The sequence below is a fragment of the Vombatus ursinus genome, unplaced genomic scaffold (assembly GCF_900497805.2).
Source record: "Vombatus ursinus unplaced genomic scaffold, bare-nosed wombat genome assembly UNPS02014864.1, whole genome shotgun sequence".
NCBI lineage: Eukaryota > Metazoa > Chordata > Mammalia > Diprotodontia > Vombatidae > Vombatus > Vombatus ursinus.
Window position 1 is genome coordinate 1,943,696 of NW_020954642.1, and position 22,138 is coordinate 1,965,833.

The 22,138-nt window shown below is 36.9% G+C and overlaps 1 protein-coding gene across 1 annotated transcript in view; it reads right to left on the minus strand.

Moving 5' to 3' along the window:
* The window catches only part of LOC114027950 (cadherin-11), a 210,847-nt gene that overhangs the window by 178,017 nt on the left and 10,692 nt on the right, over positions 1-22,138 (minus strand). The window lies entirely within an intron of this gene.

Below are 22,138 nucleotides of genomic sequence, written 5' to 3' on the forward strand. Positions count from 1 at the left end.
AGAGAGAGAGAGAGAGAGAGAGACAGAGAGAGAGAGAGAGAGAGAGACAGAGAGAGAGAGACAGAGAGAGACAGAGAGAGAGAGACAGAGAGAGAGAGAGAGAGAGAGAGAGAGAACTTTAAACCATCTAATATCTAGCCTAGCTTCTAATAAATTTGGAAATAAAAGTTTGGAGGATGTATTGATTGTTGTCCTTTTTTACATTAGCTGAGATTAAGGGATTTTTTTTCCTAAAAGGTTTAAAAAGCCTAGATTTTGATTAATTAGACTATCTTCCCTGGAGAGCTGGCCAGGGCCCCTAAGTTTGGCCCAGATCACCACTATCATATTATCAGTGATTGCTGCTTCTTAAACTCATCTCAAATAAAGGAGATGCCAATAGCAACTGGGAGCTGTCCACAGCTGAAGTTCACTCATAGGAAGGAAGTGAAGACAGCAAAACAAGTCTAATTTGTGGGTCACATTATACATAATTTCTTCAACACTAGATATTCATTTCTGTTTTGTTTTTAACTCTAGCCTGACACTTGGATGTTTGTCTTGCCTTCCTCAGGGTTGTTGATACTTTATTTCATGTTTACTCTTCTGGTCCTAGACCAGTGCTTTGCAATTTCATAGTTCAAAACTATTTTTTTTTGTAATTGGGTATTTTCTTTCTCCTCCTTTCAAATGTGAGCACCTACTGCTTTACCTCTCACAAACTTATACATTATTTCCACCACTGTTACTATCCAGGAATCATGGATTCTATCCTTGTGAGAAAGCATGACTCTGCCAAAGCAATGAAGACTTCTCTATCTGTGGCTCCATGAGGTGAATCAATAGAAGAGTAACACATTCATCACAATTGAATAATAGATGACTTGGGTGCCCAGGAGCAGTGAAAATGGCAAGAAATGTGATTTCTCCGTGACTGAAGCTATACTGCAAGGAAAACTCCCCTTCCTATCAATAATTGCCAGAGTTATTTTAACTATAAGAAACAGCAAAAGCTATCCTTTCTATGCAGGAAGTAAATGTTCCTGCATAAACCTGGAGAGTGCTTGGTAGCTATACCTTTTAGAGATAAAGCCCTGGGAAAGCTGACTTTTGCACTCTCCTTCCTTCCTGCCCACTTTTAGACTTCATTCTTTACCATCTTAAGGACAATTTCTCTTTCACTTATGCTTTGATTCTATTTTTTTTCTTTAGAGACACAGTCTAAGGTATTAGTACAGAGAAGTGGGGTCTGGACCTTTATGCCTCTGGTTGACCAGGTCTCTACTTCTTTGTGTGTATCTGAAGAAACTGAGAAGAGGATTCATATCTGTTTAACTCCCTAGGGTTTGGTGGCTACTTGTAAGGGCTGACCTCAGCTTAATCCACTGTCTCATGAGAGTGTGCCCTGATACCCAAACTATATCTTAGCAGTATGAGGAACAACCAAAGAACCTATAGAAGTCTCACACTGCCACAAGGTTAAAAGGACAAACTCAAATCCATGTAATTACTCATGACCAGAATAATCCTGCCAGTGACTTGAGGTAGAGCACTGAAAAGAAATGTAGAGGGGGCCAAAATTAGGCCATGCCAGAGAGAACTAATAAAATTCTAACCATCCATCATTTCTCTGCCACAAAAATCAGTGCATCTAACCATCATTCCTTATCTTCTGTCTATTTACAGGGGCCCAATTATCTTTTCAAATGGCTGACTAATTAGGACAGTCACACACGACGATTTAACAACTGCATTGATAAAAAATGGACAGTGTTCTTTTTTCTCTGTGCAACATTCTCACTGTTATAATAGTGTTTCCTGTAAACCATCTGCCTGAACTTGAATTAACATATAGAAGCCCAAACCAGTTTAAGTTCCTCCTTTTAAAAGATGGTTTAAACTAGTTTCTTGATATTACTTAAATTTTTTTTAGAAAGAGATTTGAAAGTACTTCAAAGGTAATAGAAAAAAGATATTATAGCCCAGTATTTGGAGACATTACTTTATCTGATTTTGTAACTTAATCCATATGAAAACAAAACAAAACAAAACAAAACAAAAAACAAAAACAAAAACAAAAAGTCTCATCTTTCCATTGCCCTGGTGGGAACACTCAGAGTGGAGATTTGGGATGGGAATAGATTGAAATCAAGAACCTGGGCATTCTATTCCTTTTTCCCCCAGCACTGGATTCAGGAGGAAAGAATTTTAATTACCCCTGCTAAGAGAATGTAGTTGGAAGCCTGTTTACACTAGAGCCTATTGCCATGTATAGAGACAATACCCATTTTGTCTTGGTTACCAGATTTTCTGAGAAAATGTCTCAGACCTCAGTTATCAGAGTACAGAAGTGGCAGTGAGCTGTACTTCCTGTAGGCAGAAGCTACTCTGACTCATGAGTGGCAATAGTATCTGATAAACCATAGAACCTTAGAGGTCTTTAACCATCAAATGTCAATGCACCAGACCTCTCAGCACTAGGAAATCCAACTCAGACACTAGAGGCGGCCAGGAGCTGAATACACAACATGAGAGCTGCCTTCTGGGTGTGTATCATCTCCTACTACCTTGGGATCAGGTAAAGAAACTGGAAGTGAGAATTCATTTGGGCTCCTGGAGATATAATCAACAAGTATCTACTGACCTAGAATCATGTCCTAAATATATCTTCTCTCCTCGCTAGTGTTTGGAGAAGGCATAGGGCTAACACAGGCTCCTATCAACACAGTTAACGAATATCCCTCCTGTCCAATGACTAGAAAATGTCTATATTTTCTTTTTATACCTGTGATTCAGATGATTCCTTTATCCCAATACCACTCTCTATTATATAACACCAACAAATCATTCATACTTCAGTGTCTATCCTTCTTTGCCCTCCTTGTCCACTGCATTCTCTGGAACCCCTTCACTATCTTTAACAAACTGCATCTTATCTCTCTTCTTGTCACCCTCTTCCCACGTTCTTGTGCTAAGAGAAACTTGATTCTTTCCAGAATGAATAAATGAAAATAAAAACTGTTAAATGCTTTAATAAGTATCTTAATACATTTCATAAATAAAAATGTGTGGTGGTACTACTTATTCTTATTTTTTTTCAGAGAATTCAAAGCGTTGTATTAATCATTCAGTTCACAAGTAGAAAAACAAGACAATCCCTACATTCAAAAATCTCACATTCTAATAGGGGTAGACAGAAGACACAATATGTCTGACTACTCAGTTACTAAGTTCTTCCTTCATACTTTACTCAGTTGCAGATTGAGAGTCAAACTTTTGAGATCGTCTAATTTAATATGCTCATTTTCCAGATGAAGAAAGCAAGGCCCAGAGATAGTAATTGTATTGCCCAAGGTCATACAAGGAGATCCAAGATTCAAACCCAGTACCTCTGACTTCGAATTTAGTGTTCTTTTCACTGCACTATGTAATGTCAACCCTCTTGCTTACTGCTTTAATTATTCTCTGCCTTTTCCTATTGCTTCTAATGTTTTCAAAAACTCCAAGCTTCCGTTGTCCCTAGGATTCTTTGCTCTTAACTGTATGCTTTTGGGAGGTACTAAAGCAGGGGGACTTAAACTTGTGTGTTTGTGTCTGTGTGTGTGTGTGTGACATATTGCTTTGGCAATCTGGTGATGTTTATGGGCCCCCCAAACCCAGAAAAATGTTTTAAAATTCATAAAACACAAAAGAATTACAAAAGATTACAAAAGAAAATTATATTAAAATATGCTATCATTTTTTTAAATCAAGGATCCCAAGCTGAGGACCCCTGCACTAGAGGAAATCACACAACTATGCCAACTGTGCTAAATACAAATTACTTCTATCTATTGTTAACTGGGCACTCTCTCCTGCATGTCTGGGCATGATTTGATTCTTCTGTGATTCACTCACTAGAATACTTTTTATAGCAAATATTTCTAACTTTCTTTTCTTACAAGTCACTTATACTGTATCATAATTCCCTTCCTTTTCCTCTGAGGACTTAGCCTTCTAATTTATCAAGAAAACAGAGGCCATCTGACATGAGTTCCCTCTTCTACACTATATTTCAAAATCCCTCTCTATAATTTCTATTCTCTCCTTTGCTATAGTCTCTAAGTCAGAGACTTCTTCTCCTTGCCAAAGCAAACCTTTCTGTTTGTGCTCTTGATAACATATTTCTTCTTCCCTTCCAGAGCTTGACTCTTAGATCATTCCTTCTCTGTTTCATTGCTATTCTCTTCTTTCTACTGACTCCTTCCCTACTTACTATAAACATAATCAGGCCTCCCTATTCAAAATGAACAAACAAGTTTCATTTAACCCTAATATCTTCTCAACTTAGGATTTTATAGATTTTTTCCTTTTCACAACCAAACTCCTATAAAAATCTCCCAATACTCATTATACTTCTTAATCCCTATAGTATACTTTCAGCTCCCACCACTAGAGGTAGAACACTAAGTTTGTCAATGTTCTAATTCCAAAATCCAATGGTCTCTTCTCAGCTCTGATCATATTCAACCTCTCAGCAGTTTCTGATACTATTGATTACAGTCATTTCCTAGATAATTTTTCCTTCCTTTTCTGAAGTGACATTGGTCTCTCTCTATTCTCCTACCTATTTTACTCCACTTTTCAGTTTCCCTTGGCAATTCATCATTCATTTCATGCTGACTTTTTGGACTTCAACACCATGCCTCAGCTGGAATCTCACCTTGGAAACTTCCTCAGCAACAGAGAGTCTTTACTCTGGATCTTCCTTCTATCCCTGTGACCTTCTTATAGGGAACATTCCTCTGACATGTGATCTCCCTTCTCCTATTGATTTGTTCTTCCCAGGTCCTCCATTTTGGGGCATAGCTGAGGTTAGGCAACCATCATTCCCTCCCAGATGTATTTCTGACTTTCCAGCCCTCAACATTATGCCCTTGCACGGGCACCTTCAATACTGACCCCACTTTAAGCTTCCTTTTGTGTATTATCTTCTTCCATTAAAATGTAATTTGCCTCATGGCAGGGTTTGTCTTTTCTATTCTTTCTTTGTTTTTTTTTTTTGCTTGAATTTATAACATTAGCAGTAAGCACAATCCTTGCCACGTAGTTAATACTTAAAAAATTTTTCTTTGTCTTGCCTTTCTTCATTCCTGCCTAAGCATGAATATTCCTCCATGGCTCCCCTGCCCTTTTTTTGCCTTATACTTGTTCCCTCTTGGTGATCTCATCAGATTCCAAGGATTCATTCACCATCACTGTCCATGTGACTCTCAAATTTATAAATCCATTCATAATCCCTCTCCTGAATGCCAATTTTGCATCAGCAGCTGGCTTCTGTATATTTCTAGCTGGATGTTTCATTAGAATCCCAAACTCAACATGTCCAAAATGGAACTCATGTTAACCTCTAACTTTTTTTCCTTTCTCAAGCTCCCCTATTTCTGTTAAGAACAATATGGTCCTCCTAGTCACCAGCTGCATGAGCTTGGAATAATCCTTATAATCCTTATCTCCCCTTTTTCTCCCCTTCATCATCTCCTATATCCAATTAGGTGTCAAGTTTTATTAAACCTACATCCACACCATCTTATATCCATCCCTTTCTCTCCACTCATAGGACAGCTAAATGAGGTTCAAGCCCTCATTGTCTTACACCCCAACTATCACTATACCTTCCCATTTGATCTCTTTGCTTCTAGTCTTTCTTCTTTCCAGCATATCTTCCACATAGCTGCCAACATAATATTACCACATGACCACCTCTCTACTTAAAAACTTTAGTGCCTCATATTTTACTATTAGTGTAAAATACAAGCTCTTTAGTTTGGCATTAAAAGCCACTCACAGTCTAGCTCCAACTCCCTTTGCAAATATTCTAAACTTCTATAAAACTGACCCACTAGCTGCTCCTGAAACTCAGCTTACTTCTTTCTATTTGTCTTTATAAAGGTGGTTCTCTGTGCCTTGAATCTTCACCTTGATCTCCTAGGTTTCTTAACCTTCTATAGGACTCAGCTCATACATCACCTCTTACTCAAAGCCTTTCCAGTTGTATTTCACTATCTATCTTCAAATCATACTTGTATTCACTTTCCTAGGTATGTACTGAACTTCATCTACTCAATGGATTGTAAGCTCCTTAAGGTCAGAGACTACTTCAGTTTTTTTTTTAATATATTACGTAGCACAATGTCTGAAACATATTTCAACATCCATGCATATGAAATTCTACTAATGTGAACATTCCCTCCATTGCCATAAATTGTAACCCATGTATGCTTTCTCATCCTATGTAATATTGATCTACATTCTTATAAAGATGTCTGATGGAGAAACCATTCAACCAAGGTTTCCTTTTGCATAAGAGGTGGGTGACTAATACGTGTTTCTTGAATCCAATTGAGTTGGATTGAGTGGTATACACACACATATGTCTGTGTATGTATAGGTGTGTGGTATGTGTGTGTGCATGTATGATTTTTACAAAGGGCTATCCTCACAACTCTGTAAATAAAGCAGGGTAAATATTATTAACCACATTTTACAGCTGAGGAAACTGAGGCTCAGAGAGGTTAAATGATTTCCCATGGTCACACAATCTAATTTCATTTCTGTATACCTACAGTGGCCACAAAGGCAAAAGCTAAGAGAATTGTGTTCATGGGAGAGAGGAGTTATTGCTATAATTATAGGTGCCATATACTTATGGAAGTAAGAGAGCAGTCTGGAATTTCAAGAAGTCCATAAAGGATATCTTTGGGGACTAGGGTTAGTGATATCTGTATGGCTGTTTTTCTTAGTGCCAAATTCTTGAATTATAACAAAGAGGAGAGATTCCATCTTTCCTCAGACAGGAATCAGTCAAGATGGATGAGTGCTTGCTATTTTTTAAAGTTCTCCAGTGAAAACAATTCCATGAACCCTCTCCCTATGGCTAACAACTCTTAGTCAGAGAGCAATTCAAATCTAACCTAAATTTCCCTCACTGCAATTTATGTCCAGTAAATCTTACTCAATATTGGTAAAGGCAAAGACAAGTTGATCACCTTCCTGCACAGAACAATCATTCATATATGTGAAGACTATTATTCATTCAGCCTAAATCATCTAAGCTCTTTTATCCATTCCACAGAGCCCCAATTTTCAACCCTTTATCTACTTATATGGTTCAGCCCAGAAAATGCTATAACTCTTCTACATTCTTTTTAAGGCATGGAACCCTGAGCCAAGTATTACACTTTTACCAACCTTATCAATGCCAAGGAGGGGTATCTATTTTCATTTAATTACAAAATATTGTGTAGCCTTAGCCAAGCAAACCAGAAGAAGCATAGTTTGCAGAGGACAGGGACTTGGGATAAAAGTAGAGATGACTGGTCTACCGCTAAATATCTGTATGACTTTAGGCATGTCAATTCAACAACCACTTATTAAGTACTTTCCTTCTGTGACCATTCACTTATTCAAATAAGGCCTCTTTTAACTGAAACATTTTTGGGCAACTTTTTTTTTGAGAATTACCACCAGAATGGATGACATCATCAATTCCATGTAGACATAAGTTCAATGACTTTGAAGCTTAGTAGATACTAATTAACTCCACTGTTCTCACTTACCTTGCTCTGAGAATTTGGGCAAGACTCCTACAACAACCACATTGTACCTTACTTCCCTCCTATAAGAAATGGGGGTGTATGATAAGCCCAACATTTGAAACCTTTTCTTTGATATAAGGAAGACACTCAGCAAAGTGTTATACAGATAGGAGGGCTTATTTTTATTTATAACTTTATATGACTGTATGATCATAAGTTAATACAACATGCATTTGTATAAATAAAAATGTATTTGATTAATAATCTCTTTGCATAAGGAAAGGCAAGCAATGATAGCAAAGATAAGCGTGAGAATGAAAGCCAACAATTCCTTTTTTTAAGGGAGAAGTCTGTGCTGCACGGCAGCTGGGTAAAAGTCTGATAATTAATCAGTCAGTGGCCCATTTCTTCACCTGGGGAGAAAAACATTTACCTGTGTCACAGATATAATCATTCCAAAGTATGACCACAGGACATGAAAAGTGCTGTTAAAAATAAAAATAAAAAGCACACCAAGACCAGGAGGATGCTGAGTCTCTATCTATCCCTAAAGGTCATTAAAAATGAAGAGACTCCATGTGCGTAGGCTAATGTAGATGCTGCTCTGATTAGATACAGCAGCTTGAAATAAATGGCTTTGCAAAGGAGCCTCCAGGCTTGTGTTCCTACCTTAACAATGGTTCATTGACTTATTGCTTGCTCACTTTAAAAGTTCCATAGGCAAGTTGGGCATGTACTCAGAAAAGATGACTGGTCTGGTGCTGCTGGACAGGACGCAGGATTGAGAGTCAGAGGACCTGAGTTTGACTCTAGGATATACCATTTAATATCTATGTGACTTTGGGGAAGTCACCCCAACTCTCTGGAATTTAGATCCCTCTCTTATATGAGGAAGCTTGAAAAGATATGCCCTGAGATCCCTTTAACTTCCAAATCTATGAACTTTTAAGTATGAGAAACAATTAAAGGGGAAAATGTAGACTTGAGGGATGGAGACATGAGGGGACTGGTTGGGTACGATCATGGTCATCAGACAGAATCATATCCTGTGACAGATCCATAAGAGACTTTAGAATATAGAATATTTGAACTGGAAGAGTCTTAGAATATAAAAGTTGGAAGAAACTTCAAAGCCTAACTAGTTCAAATCCCTGATGCTTCAAGAAATAAACTGACTTGTCGAACCCACAAGTCTAGGCAGTAGTAAGGCAAAGATCCATAACCATTTCCCGAGCCCCAGTGCAGTGCCCTTTCTACTCTGCCATCATGCTATCCATCCGTCCATCTATCCATCCATCTATCCACCCATCTATCTATCCATCTATCTATCCATTCATCTACTCTCCTATCTATCTATTCATGTACTCATCCATCTATCTATCCTTCCATCTACTCACCCACCCTTCCATTCATCCATCTATCTATATCCATCTGTCTGTCCATATATCTATCCATCCTTCCATCCATCTATTATTCATTTATTCATTGATACATTTGTTCATTCATTTATTCACTTGTCTGTTTTTGTTTGTTTGGGGGCTAGAGTTGTTATGGGGTATAGTTGTAAACCTGTGATTCCATCAATGTGTAGAATTCATGATGTGGAAACCATCTGCACTGATGCAGATAAGCAATTTTTCTTGAATTCAAGAGATGTCATGGCCACTAAGAGGTAAAGCATCACCTGACTGTGGTTACAAATCTAGTACATGTCTGAAGCAAAAAATCAGTCAGGTATTACTATCTCCAAAGCTAACTAACCTGTGTTGTGTAGACTGTCTTCAAAATTTTTAAAAAGTGGCATATAGATGAAGGCTACCATGTATGCTTATTCTGTGTTGTTATAGAAGGGAAAAGTAAGATCAGTGTATATAAATTATAGGGATGCAGATTTTATCTCCAAATAAGGAAGAATTGTCTAACAACCGGGGCTGTCCTACTATGAAAAAAGGCTGTTGCATGAGCTAATGAGTTATCCATTATTAGAAGTGTTCAAGAAAAGCCTGGAGGCCCAGGTCTTCTTAGTAGCAAATTCCTATATTATATGATAGTTATAAACCCTAAGGTCTCTTCCAACTCTAAAATTATATCACTCCAAATTCACCTAAATCAATCAAAAGACAAAGAAGTTCATCTTTGCCTAAAAATCCTGGTGCCTTAGACAGTGCTGGATTTGGATTCAGAAGATGTGGCTTTTAAGGGAAGGAAGGTGGCAGAAGAGAATGGCCTACCATGTAACCACGTTAAAAATATTACCTCACTGGGGCCTCAGAACAACCTACAGAGGTGCATGCTATTGTTATCTCTATTTTACAGACGGGAAAACTAACGCAGATAGAAATTATTTGCCCAGAGACATATAGTTAATAAGTACATGAGTCTGGATTGGAGTCCAAATGTTCCTGATTGAGGCCCACCACTCTTTCCTAGCTCTCATTGTATTTCCTATGTGACCTTGGGTAAGCCATATATAATCTTATGACCTCAGTTTCCTCATCTGTAAAACGAAGGATTTGGATTAGATAATGTTCAAAGTTACGATTGTTTTCTTCACTACAGCCCTGTAAAATAGGCCAGTACTATCATCCCCATTGTAATAGGTTAAATTACATAATCAGAAAGTATCAGAGTCAGGACTCAAACCCAAGTCTACAATAATCATTCTACTCTGCCTTTGCAAAGTTCTTTTTGTTTTGGAGTAATTTCTCAAGTTTCCTAAATTTTGTTGTTGTGCTTGTTCCTTAAAAATTCGATAGCATTATCCTGTAAGGCCTTTAGGGCCAGGGAGTTGTGTTTTGTTTTGTTTTTTTTTTCCCTTTACCCATCCCCAACTTTGGTAGTTCCTGTAGAGCCAGTTCAATCCCTTTTTCTGAGATTAGACTATTTAACGTCTCTTTATGGTGTTCTGTTAGTTAGGGTATTTGGTATTTTTGAATCTGATCCCCTATTTTTTAACATATGTATTCTCAATTTTTGTTGGCATTTTTTTTTAAATATCTGTTTTTGTGGTAAATTTATCTTGTTCGTTTTTATTTGTTAATTGATTTTCTACCTTCTCAATTTAATAAGGTTTTTTAAGTTTATCAATTTTCTGATCTATTTTGACTTAAAGAGGAAAAAGTTGCACACCTTGGAAATTTACCTATTTGTGCTTCATTGATGCTAAAACAAAGTACACAGGAAGAGCGTGTGTCAGCCTGTGACATAACTACTTGGGTCTTCATTTAAAATGATTCAGGATATCCTCCCCAAATCTAGAGGGTTGCTAAGTTATGTGGTTTATACTTTCAAAATATTCTTTACATATATTGCCTCTTGCTGCAACCACCCTGGTTGACACCCGTATCTCACTTTCTCTAGACTATTGTAATAGACCTTTAAATGGTTTCCTTGACTCAATTCTGTCTCTTTTCCAATCCTTAACATACTGTTCAAGGCATCTTGCTAATACACTTCCTGTTCAGAGTTCTCTAAAAAACAATTCATTTGTCTTTGGAATTGCCTATGGAATTACGGTTATACTCCTGATCTTGGCTCTCAAATTCCTATACAAAGTGGCTCCAACCTACCTGTGTAGCTTTCTTTTACCACTTCCCTTCATGTATTGAAATCTAGCCAGATTGGAGAACTGTGCATCCTATGGCCATGTATTACTGTCTCCTATTTTGTATCTTTGCAATCACCATTCTCCATACTTGCACAGACACCTCCCTTGTTTTTGAAGTCCTTCTGATTGTTCAAAGCACAACTCAGATGATCCCTTCTCTATGTGGCCCTTCTCGACATCCTCTAGATGAAAATCATTTCTTTCTCCTTGAAATTCTCATAGAACATTGCTCAAATTTCCTTAGTCCCTATCACATTTGATTATCCATATGGTAAAATACATACCTCAGTGGGTTATAAATTGAGAGCTAGAAAGGACATTAGACTTTATCTAATGCAACAACTTTAATTTATAGGTGAGAAAATTGAGACCTACAGAGGTAATTTGTGTGTATCTAAGCCTCTAATCCTCCAAATATGCACACACACACACACACACACACACACACACACACACACACACACAGAGTGGCCATTCAACTATAAGCTATCTGAGGGCAGAGATTATTCATTTTATCTTTTATACTTAGACGAAAGATTCTTAACCTTTTTTGTGTTGGCAGTTCAGTCAAACCTATGGACCCTTCTCAGAATGATGACTTTAAATATTTGAAAGTGATACCAAATTTCAGTTGGAGGTTAATGAGAATAAAGATGTATTTTTTTTCCTAACCAAGTTCATAAAGCACCCCACCCCACCCCCTGGACTGTATTCAGAGAATTCATAAGTCTTTAATCGGTTAATAACCCTGGCGTCAAAGCCCTAGTTAAGGGTAATGCATATGATAGTCATTTAATAAATATTTTAAATTTAAAATAGCTTATGAAATGTTTTCCCTTCTTCTAGAATAATATATTATAAGTACTAGGTACTCAATAAGTCCTAATTTAATGTTGATAACTGATGTTCATTTTCCCAAATAAGGCAATTTATTATATTTGAGTAATAATTGTTATTTGAAATAATAGAATATGTAACCATTCAATTATAGATATCAGATTTCAAGCTGGAAAAGAATTTAGAAACGACTGAGCCTAAGACTCTCATTTATAACTGAGGCCAAAGAAGTGAAATGACTTGTCCTGGGTCAGACAAAAAGGATTGGCCATGAAACACATTTTGTGATAAAAGGCAAAATGTGTAATAGTTTAAACCATGTAAATAAAATAATTTAAAAATAATAGTGTTACTGACTAATTGGGACACCGTTACTAGGTTGGAAAAGTATCCGTGCACAAATCTGTGCTCTCCAGAACTTTAAAATATAGAAAATTCTAGAAATAATAATTTCTGATGTTCTTCCAGGAACCAAACTGCAACATCAACAAACTTGTACTTTGTTCTACCTCTAATAATGCTTCTAACTTGCATACAATGTGAGGTGGGGGAAGACTGATAGATGTCAAAAGTGGTTTTAATTTTGGCCTCCGCATTTTCTAGGTACTCATTCTGGAGAATTTACTTCATCTCTCTGACAGTCAGTTTTCACATTTATAAAATGGAGGCAATATAAGGTGAGCACAACATACCAACAGATAGTTGTTGTGAAGAAAGAGGTTTCTAGACATGAAACTGGTATGTAGAGATGGATAAGGACCAGACCTATGATTTTACTGGTGTAAGGGATAAGATTTGGAGCCAGAAGGGACCTTAGAGGTAAACTATTTCAAGCCCCTCATTTTTATAGAGGAGCACAAAGAGACCCCAAAAGGTGAAGTGGCTTGTCTAACGTGAGAACTGCTAAATAAACAGAGCAAGAATTTGAACCTAGGCTTTCTAACTTAAGAGCCAATGTTAGTTATACAGCGATATTTTGAAAACTTCTCAAGTTTTAGTTCCAGAAATGTGATGTCAAAAGGATTCTGGCATTTTTTTTAAACTTTAGTATTTTAAAAGAGGCGAGATTTGATTGATAGGTACAGTCCTACCCTGACTCAAATTTTAATCCTTCCAGTACTTGGTAGATAGTATCTGAGAGTTGATATTGAGGAAACAACCTCACCTTATGGTCAACCTGGTGCTGAGCCTTTCAAAACCTAGTTAGACCGATCCTCAGGGGACAAATATTCCAAGAACTAGCTTAGCTCTTTTTAGATTGGCAGGAACTATCCAATCATGCAATTTATTGACCTAGCCTTTAAGAACTCAGGGTCACCTCCACACCACGCTGAGGCATCCAAGGGGATCTTACTAAGCAGATGATTAGCAAATTGAAAACCAGAGTCTCATATTCAGGAAGGTAACTGTTTGTGGCCCCTGGGGGGTCCTTACCCAAACTACCCTGGAATCCATGAATGCAATTCAGCAGTACTGGCTTTAAGTTATAACAGCCTAATTTAGGTATAAAAGCAAATTTCATAAAAACAGAACCACTTTTATTAAAGGAGGTCAGTGGAAACAGCACCTGAGTGGCAGTGTGGATGTAGCAAAGGTAGTTACAAGGATGGCAGATGACATGATCTATGTTTGCAGTCAGGGACAGATCTGCTGCTGAGAATTTCCTAAGGAATCTTAGTGGAAGGATTGGAAGGAATAATTGCAGCCAACACCTTCTGTGACCTCCATCTAAACATCCCCCCAATACAAGGTCACAGCAAGAAGGGACTGTCACATCTCAGTAAGCATCAGGGTTGGCACTTCTGCAATAGACTTGATTATTTCAGCCAAACTCATTTCTTGTTCAATTTGATTTGAAAATTAAAGTTGTATTAGTGCAATTTCTCACATCTGATAGGATGTGAATTGCATCCTTAATGCAGCTTTCTGGGAAATTCAACTACAGCTTGAAGAGAGCATCCTCCAATGTAGGGTACCATTCCTACGATAACCATAGTTTGCATCCCAACTAGTATAATTTATAAAGGTTGCTCGCCATTGAGAGTCCATGGAGAGCAATATAATGTCCTCTGAATGAAAATGAATTGTCATGGATCATTAAATTTCACATAAAATCATTAAAAAATTGGATATATTTTAAAAGATGATATCAAAGTTTTCAACAGAGATCAGATGGTGTCACTTCTCTGCTCAAAAATCTCCCGTAGCTTCCTATTGCCTCATTAGTAAAATAGATTCTCCTTAGCCTGGTATTGAAAACCTTCTACAATCTGTTTTTATACCACCTTTCCAGAATTACTCCCTATTACTACTGCTGTTGCTGCTGCTGCTGCTGCTAGCATTTGTATATTGCTTTAAGGTTGGCAAAGTGCCTTATAAATACTGTCTTGTTTTAATCCTAATAACAACACTGGGAGGCTAATGATATTAATATCCCTATTTTACAGATGAGGACATTGAGGAAGGAAAAGATTAAGTGACTTCCTCAGAGTTGCACAACTGGTGAGTGTCTGAAGGTGGATTTGAATTCAGGTCTTCCTGATTCCATGTTGTTGCCGAAAAGTGAATGTAAATAGTAACTGTTTCTCTTTTGGCCAGCAACCCTGAGGGTCTCCCCTCCCAGTTTGACTCCAGGTACTCTATCCATACGATTCTATCCACTGGACCAACTACTACCCCTCTTCCTTGAGATCTATGTGTAATTAAAATCCTACCCCACCACCACATTAGGCTATACTTTCCTGTCTTGATTTCTCTGCTCATCTTTCTCTTTATATCTAAAATTTTCTCTGTCCTTTTCTTTACCTACAGAATTGTTACCCATCAACTGAAATGTCATTCATAATCTATATCATCTAGGAAGACTTACTTAATCCCACCAAGCTGTTATTATTTTTTTCTTTTGAATCTCAATTAACACATTTTCTTATTCAATATTCTAAATAGTCGTAAACCTAAGTTAAGAACCACGTGTTATCTAAACTTTTTTAGCTCCCTCAACAATTTACAAGTTCTTTGTAAACAGTAGCCACACACACACATACACAAAAACACATACACAATTAGTGTATATGTATATATGTACATCTATCTATATCTGTCTATCTATTCTGTCTATCTACATAGAGAGAGAAAAACAGACACACACACACACACACACATGGGGAGGGGGGGAGAGAGAGAGAGAGAGAGAGAGATTGTCTTATTTGGTGTCCTGGTCCCACCTATCTCACTTTCATAACATCAGTCCTAGAGAAGATACCTACAAGCTGCTGATGATTTAGGTTAAAGGCATAGTATGTATGAAAAATATGTAAATGGTATAAAATTTGGAGAGCAAGATGATGTGCTGAATAAAACTAAATATATATAAAAAAGACTCCCACTATTCAAAACGATAGACTGGATTAAATGTGATGATTTTTTAAATTAAAACAACTATAATTGTGCACATTTATAGGGATGTTTCTCTGTGTGTGTGTGTATGTGTGTGTGTGTGTGTGTGTGTGTGTGTGTGTGTGTGTTTTGCCCAAACTTGGTTGAAACAAATTAACTTCTCAAGTACAAGATGGGGAAAGTACAGCTGGACAATCATACATATGAAAAAGAAGCCTGAGGACTATTAGGTGAATATGAGACAATGGTATGACATGACAGTCCAAAATATTAAGCAATATTAGTCCTCATTAATTGAAGCATAATGTTCGGAATGAAGGAAATGATGGTTCCACCATCCTTGGTCCTGGGCAGACTACATCAGATACTGTGATCAGTCCTGACCATGCTACTTTGGGAAGGATATTGATGAGCTTGGCTATATCCAAAAGGATAGAATCAGGATAGTGAAGGGACATGAAACCATGTCTATGACAAACTACATGGCAATTGGAGATGTTTAGCCTTTAGATAATGTTCAGGCTCTCTGTCATCAAGTATTTACACTACTGTCACGGGGAAGAATAATTAGAATTGTTTCACCTATCACGAGTAGAAACTGGGAACAGTGAATGGAAATTGCGAAGGAAGGGAGAATTGGGTTCAATATAAGGCAAATCTTTCCAAAAGACAAAGTTCTTTTAAAAATGGCTGCCTTAGTCACTCATCACTGGGCAATAGCTGAGAGAAGGTAATGAGGTGGCCTCAAACAGAGTAGCTTAGAGCATTAGACTTGGCATCAGGAAGACCTGAGTTGGAATTCTGTCTCAGACATTTATCAGCTGTGTGACTCTGGGCATGTCACTTAATTTCTTTTATCCTCAGTCAGTCTTTCCAGTCAATAAGCATGAATTAAGTACTTGTTATGGGCCAGGCACAGTGCCAAATACCAGGAATACAAATACAAGCAAAAAGAAAGACAGTCCTTGATCTTTTTTAGCTTACTTTCTAATATGGGAAGATAATGCATTAAAGGAAGCTAAAAAGGGGAGATGATTGGGGGAGGAGAGGGGAAATATCCCCAGAATGATCAGGGACATTAGGAAGGAGACCAGACAGCAGCATGATAAGAAATGAAAAGATTGGTGACTCAGAAGCCCTCCTTGAATGAAGGTTGAGGGAAGAGTCATCCAAGCAGAGGGAGGGGCTATAGGGGCTAAAGATTTCCTTATCCTTAAAATGGGGAGAATAATAACAACCACTCCAAGGGTTTAAAGATGGAATGAGACAATATATGCAAAGCACTTTGTAAATCTTAAAGTCTTGCATAAATGCTTACTATTATTATTATGATGATGATTGTTGTTGTTGTTGTTGTTATTGTTATTGTTGTAGAGGTGATGGTGGTTGCATTGTCACATTTTAGTTTGCTGTTGAGAAAACTCCTGTTTAGGTATTCATATGGGCAAGGCAGCCTCTGAGGCCCATTCCAAATGTAAGATTCTGAGATTCTCTGTTGTAGATTGCTTTACTTCTCTCAATAGTACTAAGAATAACAATGTCATATATTGCATGCATCATAAATGCTTTTACATTATTTGGTTTCTTCCTCTACCACAAGAGTTCTTGGGAGATGATTCTAAAGTCCCTTCCAGTTCTAAAGTTTGGTGACTGCATGGCACTGTGTTTTACAAGGATGACTTTCAACTATTCTATATTGATGTATTTTTTGTATTTGAAGAGAGATGACCTTGGGCAAAATATTGCACTACCTTGGTTTTCAGTTTCCTCAGTCATAAAATGGATCTAATAACAATCCTACTCCCTGTCTTGATAGTTTGTTGTGAATAAAGTGTTTTGCAAACTGTAAATCCATGAAGAAATGTGAGCTATTATTAAGACTGACTGTGGTGTTTTGAAGTGTGTCTTACCTTTTTGCCTCTGTATTTTTTTAAGTTGTTATATGAATGTGTTGCAGAAAATATATTCCTGGTCATCCCCATACTATTTATCTGTACAATCACAGGAGAGCAGACATCTAGGAATCAGTAAATCATGAAATCATGAAAGGAGCTAAAAGAGGAAAATGATTAACTCTACTGTATTTAAAGAAGTCACACACCATCTTAGAAAGATGGCTTTCTTTTGCCAAACAAGAATGAAGGATCCATATTGCATTACGAAAAGCATACACTCTACAAAAATCATAAAATGCCCTCTAAGTTGGGCCTTAGAAATAAACAAACCTCAACTCTCACTTGAATCAAGAATGACTTTTAGTAAATTCTTTAGTAAATGGGCACAATCAATCTTTGGGATATATTCACCTCCCAGTGACTCAAGGGTTTATTGTCCACTCCTGACCATATTTGGGTCCCCTCTCCTAATCCGTTACATGATCCTTAAAGTGAGGGAATTGGAGTAAATGTTGTCTTGGGCTCCTTCCAGCTCTATAATTATATATTCTAACATCCTAATGTCTAAGTCCCCTACTGATTCTAATGTTTCTTCATTAGTTCCCTCCTAGCAATAACACTTAATGTTCTAAGGTTATTTTCTACCCATAACATTGTTTTCTAATGACTCTTAAAGGTCTAAATTCCATCTATCACTAATATTTTCTTTAATAACTGTTTTAGTCCTAGAATTCTATATTCTGAGTGCCCTTTCAGCTCTGATCTTGACTCTATGCCCTCTCAATTGGTGGTTCACTATTTATTTCTGTACTACTGAAATGATATGTAAAGTACTTTGCAAATATTAAAACAATAAAAATAAATGTAAATTATTAATATTTTGGTATTGTTATTGGCAAGAGGTGATTAAACAAAAATGAATCATGAATGTAGAATGTCACAGGATTGGTAGTTTTTATTTTTGTTCTTTCCTGTGGATTTAGCTTATTTAAGTAATTGGTTAATGAGGACAGGGCAGAAAGATTGGTTGCATTGAAAACCTGCTACATTTTATCAAAGGGTTTATTTTCCAAAAAAAATCAACAGTAAAAGAATATTAGGACTGGAATATATTAAGTAATCACCTAATTCAACCTTATTTTACACGTAAGGAAACTGAGCCTCAAAGAATAGAAAAGGTTTGTAAAAATTCAAAGCTACTTAGTAGCCTAACCAGTTCAAAATACAGGTATCTTCACTACTAGTCCAGCATTTCTCACTTCTTCCACACATGCCTTCTAGCATCAACATTTAGTTAGTGGCCTAGTGATAATAACTGTTAACATTCATGGATAGCCTACTGTGTGCCAGGTATATGCTAAAGTGCTTTACAATTCTTATCTCTTTTGATCTCACAACAATCCTGAGAGGGAGGTATTATAATCATGCTCATTTTACAGATGAGGAAACTGAAGGAAACAGAGGTTACATTACACAGACACTTAAGCATCTGAGGTTAAATTTGAACTCAGGTCTTCCTTACCCCAGGCCCAGTACTCTATCCACTGTATAACCTAGCTGCCACAGGGGCCATTAGATAAAATGCTGAACTTGTCCAAAAGACCTAGATGCCTCCAATATTTATTAGCTATGCAACTCTGGGCAAGTCACTCAACCCTTTTGGGCCTCAGTTTATTAATCTATAAAGTAGGGAGAATTATAGCACTTACCCCGTAGGTCTGGTGTAAGAATCAACTGTATTGTAAATTGTTAATCTTATGGGGCTATATAAATCGTTAAGTCATCTCAGGCTCTTTGTGACCTCATTTAGGGTTTTCTTGGTAAAGATACTGGAGTGATTTGCCATTTCCTTCTCCAGCTCATTTGACAGATAAAGAAACTGAGGCAAACAGGGTTAAGTGAATTGCCCAGGGTCACACAGCTAGTATCTGAAGCCAGATTTGAACTCATGAAGTTGAGTTTTCCTGACTCCAGACTCAGTGCTCTATGGCGCCACTTAACTGCCCAGGTTATGTGAATACTAGCTATTATTGTTTAGAAAATTAAGTGATTTGTTTAAGTTGTAGAACCATACAGATTTAGACCTGGGAGGGACCTTCTTGATCCAACTCTCTTATTTTATATATCAGAAAAATAAGGTAAAATGACTTTTCCAAAGTCATACAACTAGTCACTATCAGAGTCAGAACTAGAATGCAGATCTTCTGATTTTTAGTTGCAAATGATATCCATTGTACCTCCCCCCCCTCCATCGTTTATCAGTGAGGAACCAGGTAGAGTTCAGTTAAGGAGACAGAATTCTGTAATCTAACTAAGGCTGATTCTTCTTCTTCTTATTTTTTTTTTATTTTCTCACATAAGAGAAAATGGTCTAGAAATTGCATGCCAGGTAAGAAAAGGATAGAGGATATGCTTCTCGGTAAACTCTGAAGCAGGAGATTCTTTGGCTCATAAAGCACAGCATGCCAGTGGGGTAGTGGGAGGCCTGACATAATTCTGCGTGAGCTGCCTTGCATTTCAAAGGCACAGGGCTCTCAGCCTGCAAAAGAACAGTAATGCCTACTGACGAATGATCCAGCCTTTACATCTGAGGGTGGTTGAATTTAGAGAGTCTAAACCATGATTATGACAGTGAAACAGTAATTAATAAAAATCAAAAATCATCAGCATGTTATTTTTAAAGGGGAAAACACCCAGATCAGACAGGAAACTTGGGGTTGTCACTGTATGATGACCAATCGATCCTTTGCTAGAGATTTCCACAAATGAAAAGCAAAATGAACTAAGGTGTCTGCCTGGTCCATTCAACCACCAGCTCTAATAAACTATTCCAAATAAATGTGACTGGGCTCTGAATGATACCACAATAGAATGCCAGAGCTTTACCTCATTGCTTATCTATAGGAGGGTTTCTAAACCTTTATATGTGTATGAGTCACCCTTTGGCAATCTGGTGAAGCCTATGGACCCCTTCTCAGAATTATGATTTTAAATGCATAAAATAAAATAAGTAGGATTGCAAAGAATCCAATTATTTTGAAAAAAATCATTAAAATGTTAAAGAAAATAAGTTCATAGAATTCAAGCTAAGTACTCTTGATCTATAGAGTCTAATATCCTCATTTTAATGAAAAGGTAATTAAGGGCCAGAGCAAAGAATTGACTTGCCCAGGGTCACAGTGAATTAGTGTCCCAGCATCAAAGTAGATATCAAACACTGATCTCTTTATTCTTAGTTAACTGCTCTTTCTAAGTCACATATGGAAAATATGTATGTATGTGTGTATGTATATACACACATACATAGATGTATATATACATACATACATATACACACATACATACACAGATATATATATATATGTAAAATATGAAAAATCAAGGAATTTTAGAGCAAGAGTGGACTTTAAAATATAGAATGTTACAGCTAGAAGAGACCATAAAATCTAGAATACTAGAAGAGGAAGAAAAGATGATACATAGAAAGTTTGAACACAGAACATATTATTTAAAGTTGGAGAGAAATTAAATACAGAATTCCAGGCCTGAAAGAGACCACAGAAAATAGGAGGTTAGAATAGAAACTGTAGAATTTTGAATCCAAAGGAATCTTATAATACAGGATATCCCAAAAACATACCCTGTATTTAAGGTTTAGCTTAAAACTGCACTAAGACATTTGGAACACATAGTACAGCAATGTAGAATTGTTAGAATTAGAGTCTTTAGAGACAGAAAAGACCTTAGAAAACATCTGGTCATTTTTTCACATGAAAATATGGAGGTCCTGTGTACTAATATCAATGCTTGGATGTCTTAATTAGGCACAGTATTTCAACCATTTTTAACCCATGTTCATGTCTGGGTGAATTGAAAGGTCTATTGAGGTAGGGTGATACAGAGAAGTGGGTCCAGAAGGGTGAGAAGACTCAAATCTGTTCCACATTAGGCATCCATGTTAACACCTCAGAGCATCTGGACCATTTAACACCCAAGATTCTTTACAACTCTGAAATTCTATGATACTGAGTATAAAATAACTAATGTCTTCTTTGTGTTTGGAATGTAACATATAACAATATCCTTTTTTTAAATATTTCATTTTTTGTATTTCCTATGTTGATACTCACTCAGTAAGGAAATATTATCATATTCCTATTAAATAAAAGGTGACAGGGTGGCTCTTGAAATAAAACACTCTATTTTTAATTATGCCAGTGTTATCTTTAAAGACGTTGAAATTAAAATCAGAAGTAAACTTTCCGGTAGAAGTCTCAATCAAAAGTTTTCCTTTATGCTACCCCTGTTTTATGTATATACTAAAGTGCTTTATCTATAGATATCTATGAGAAATGTGTGATGAAGGCACTGACCAGTGGTGGCTATCTGAAATGCTAGACAAAGTCAAGGTATTTCAGGATGCTTTTTGAAACATGTTAATTGCAATTTGACAAACTGGAGCAGTGGGCCAAAAATAAGATGAAATTCAAAAATATGCATGTAAAGTCCTGCATTTAGCTTAATGGGGGAAAACTGCATAACCACAGGCTGGAGATTTGTCTGGATAGTAATAAGTGTGGGGGAAAAATAGTTTTAATGGTTCATGAGCTAAAATGAGAAGCAACAGGGTGATGTAATCTAAAGATGTAATACTTCTTAGGTTCTATAAACAGCATGACGTAATGAAAAGAACAGGACCTGGGTTTGAATGCCAGATCTGCCACTTACTGTGTGACCTTAGGTAAATCATTTATTTTTCCTGGGCCAGAGTTTTGTCATTTGTATTGGACTAGATGCTTTCTAACTTCTAACCTAGACTTCTACCAACTTCCAGATCTAGCTCGATG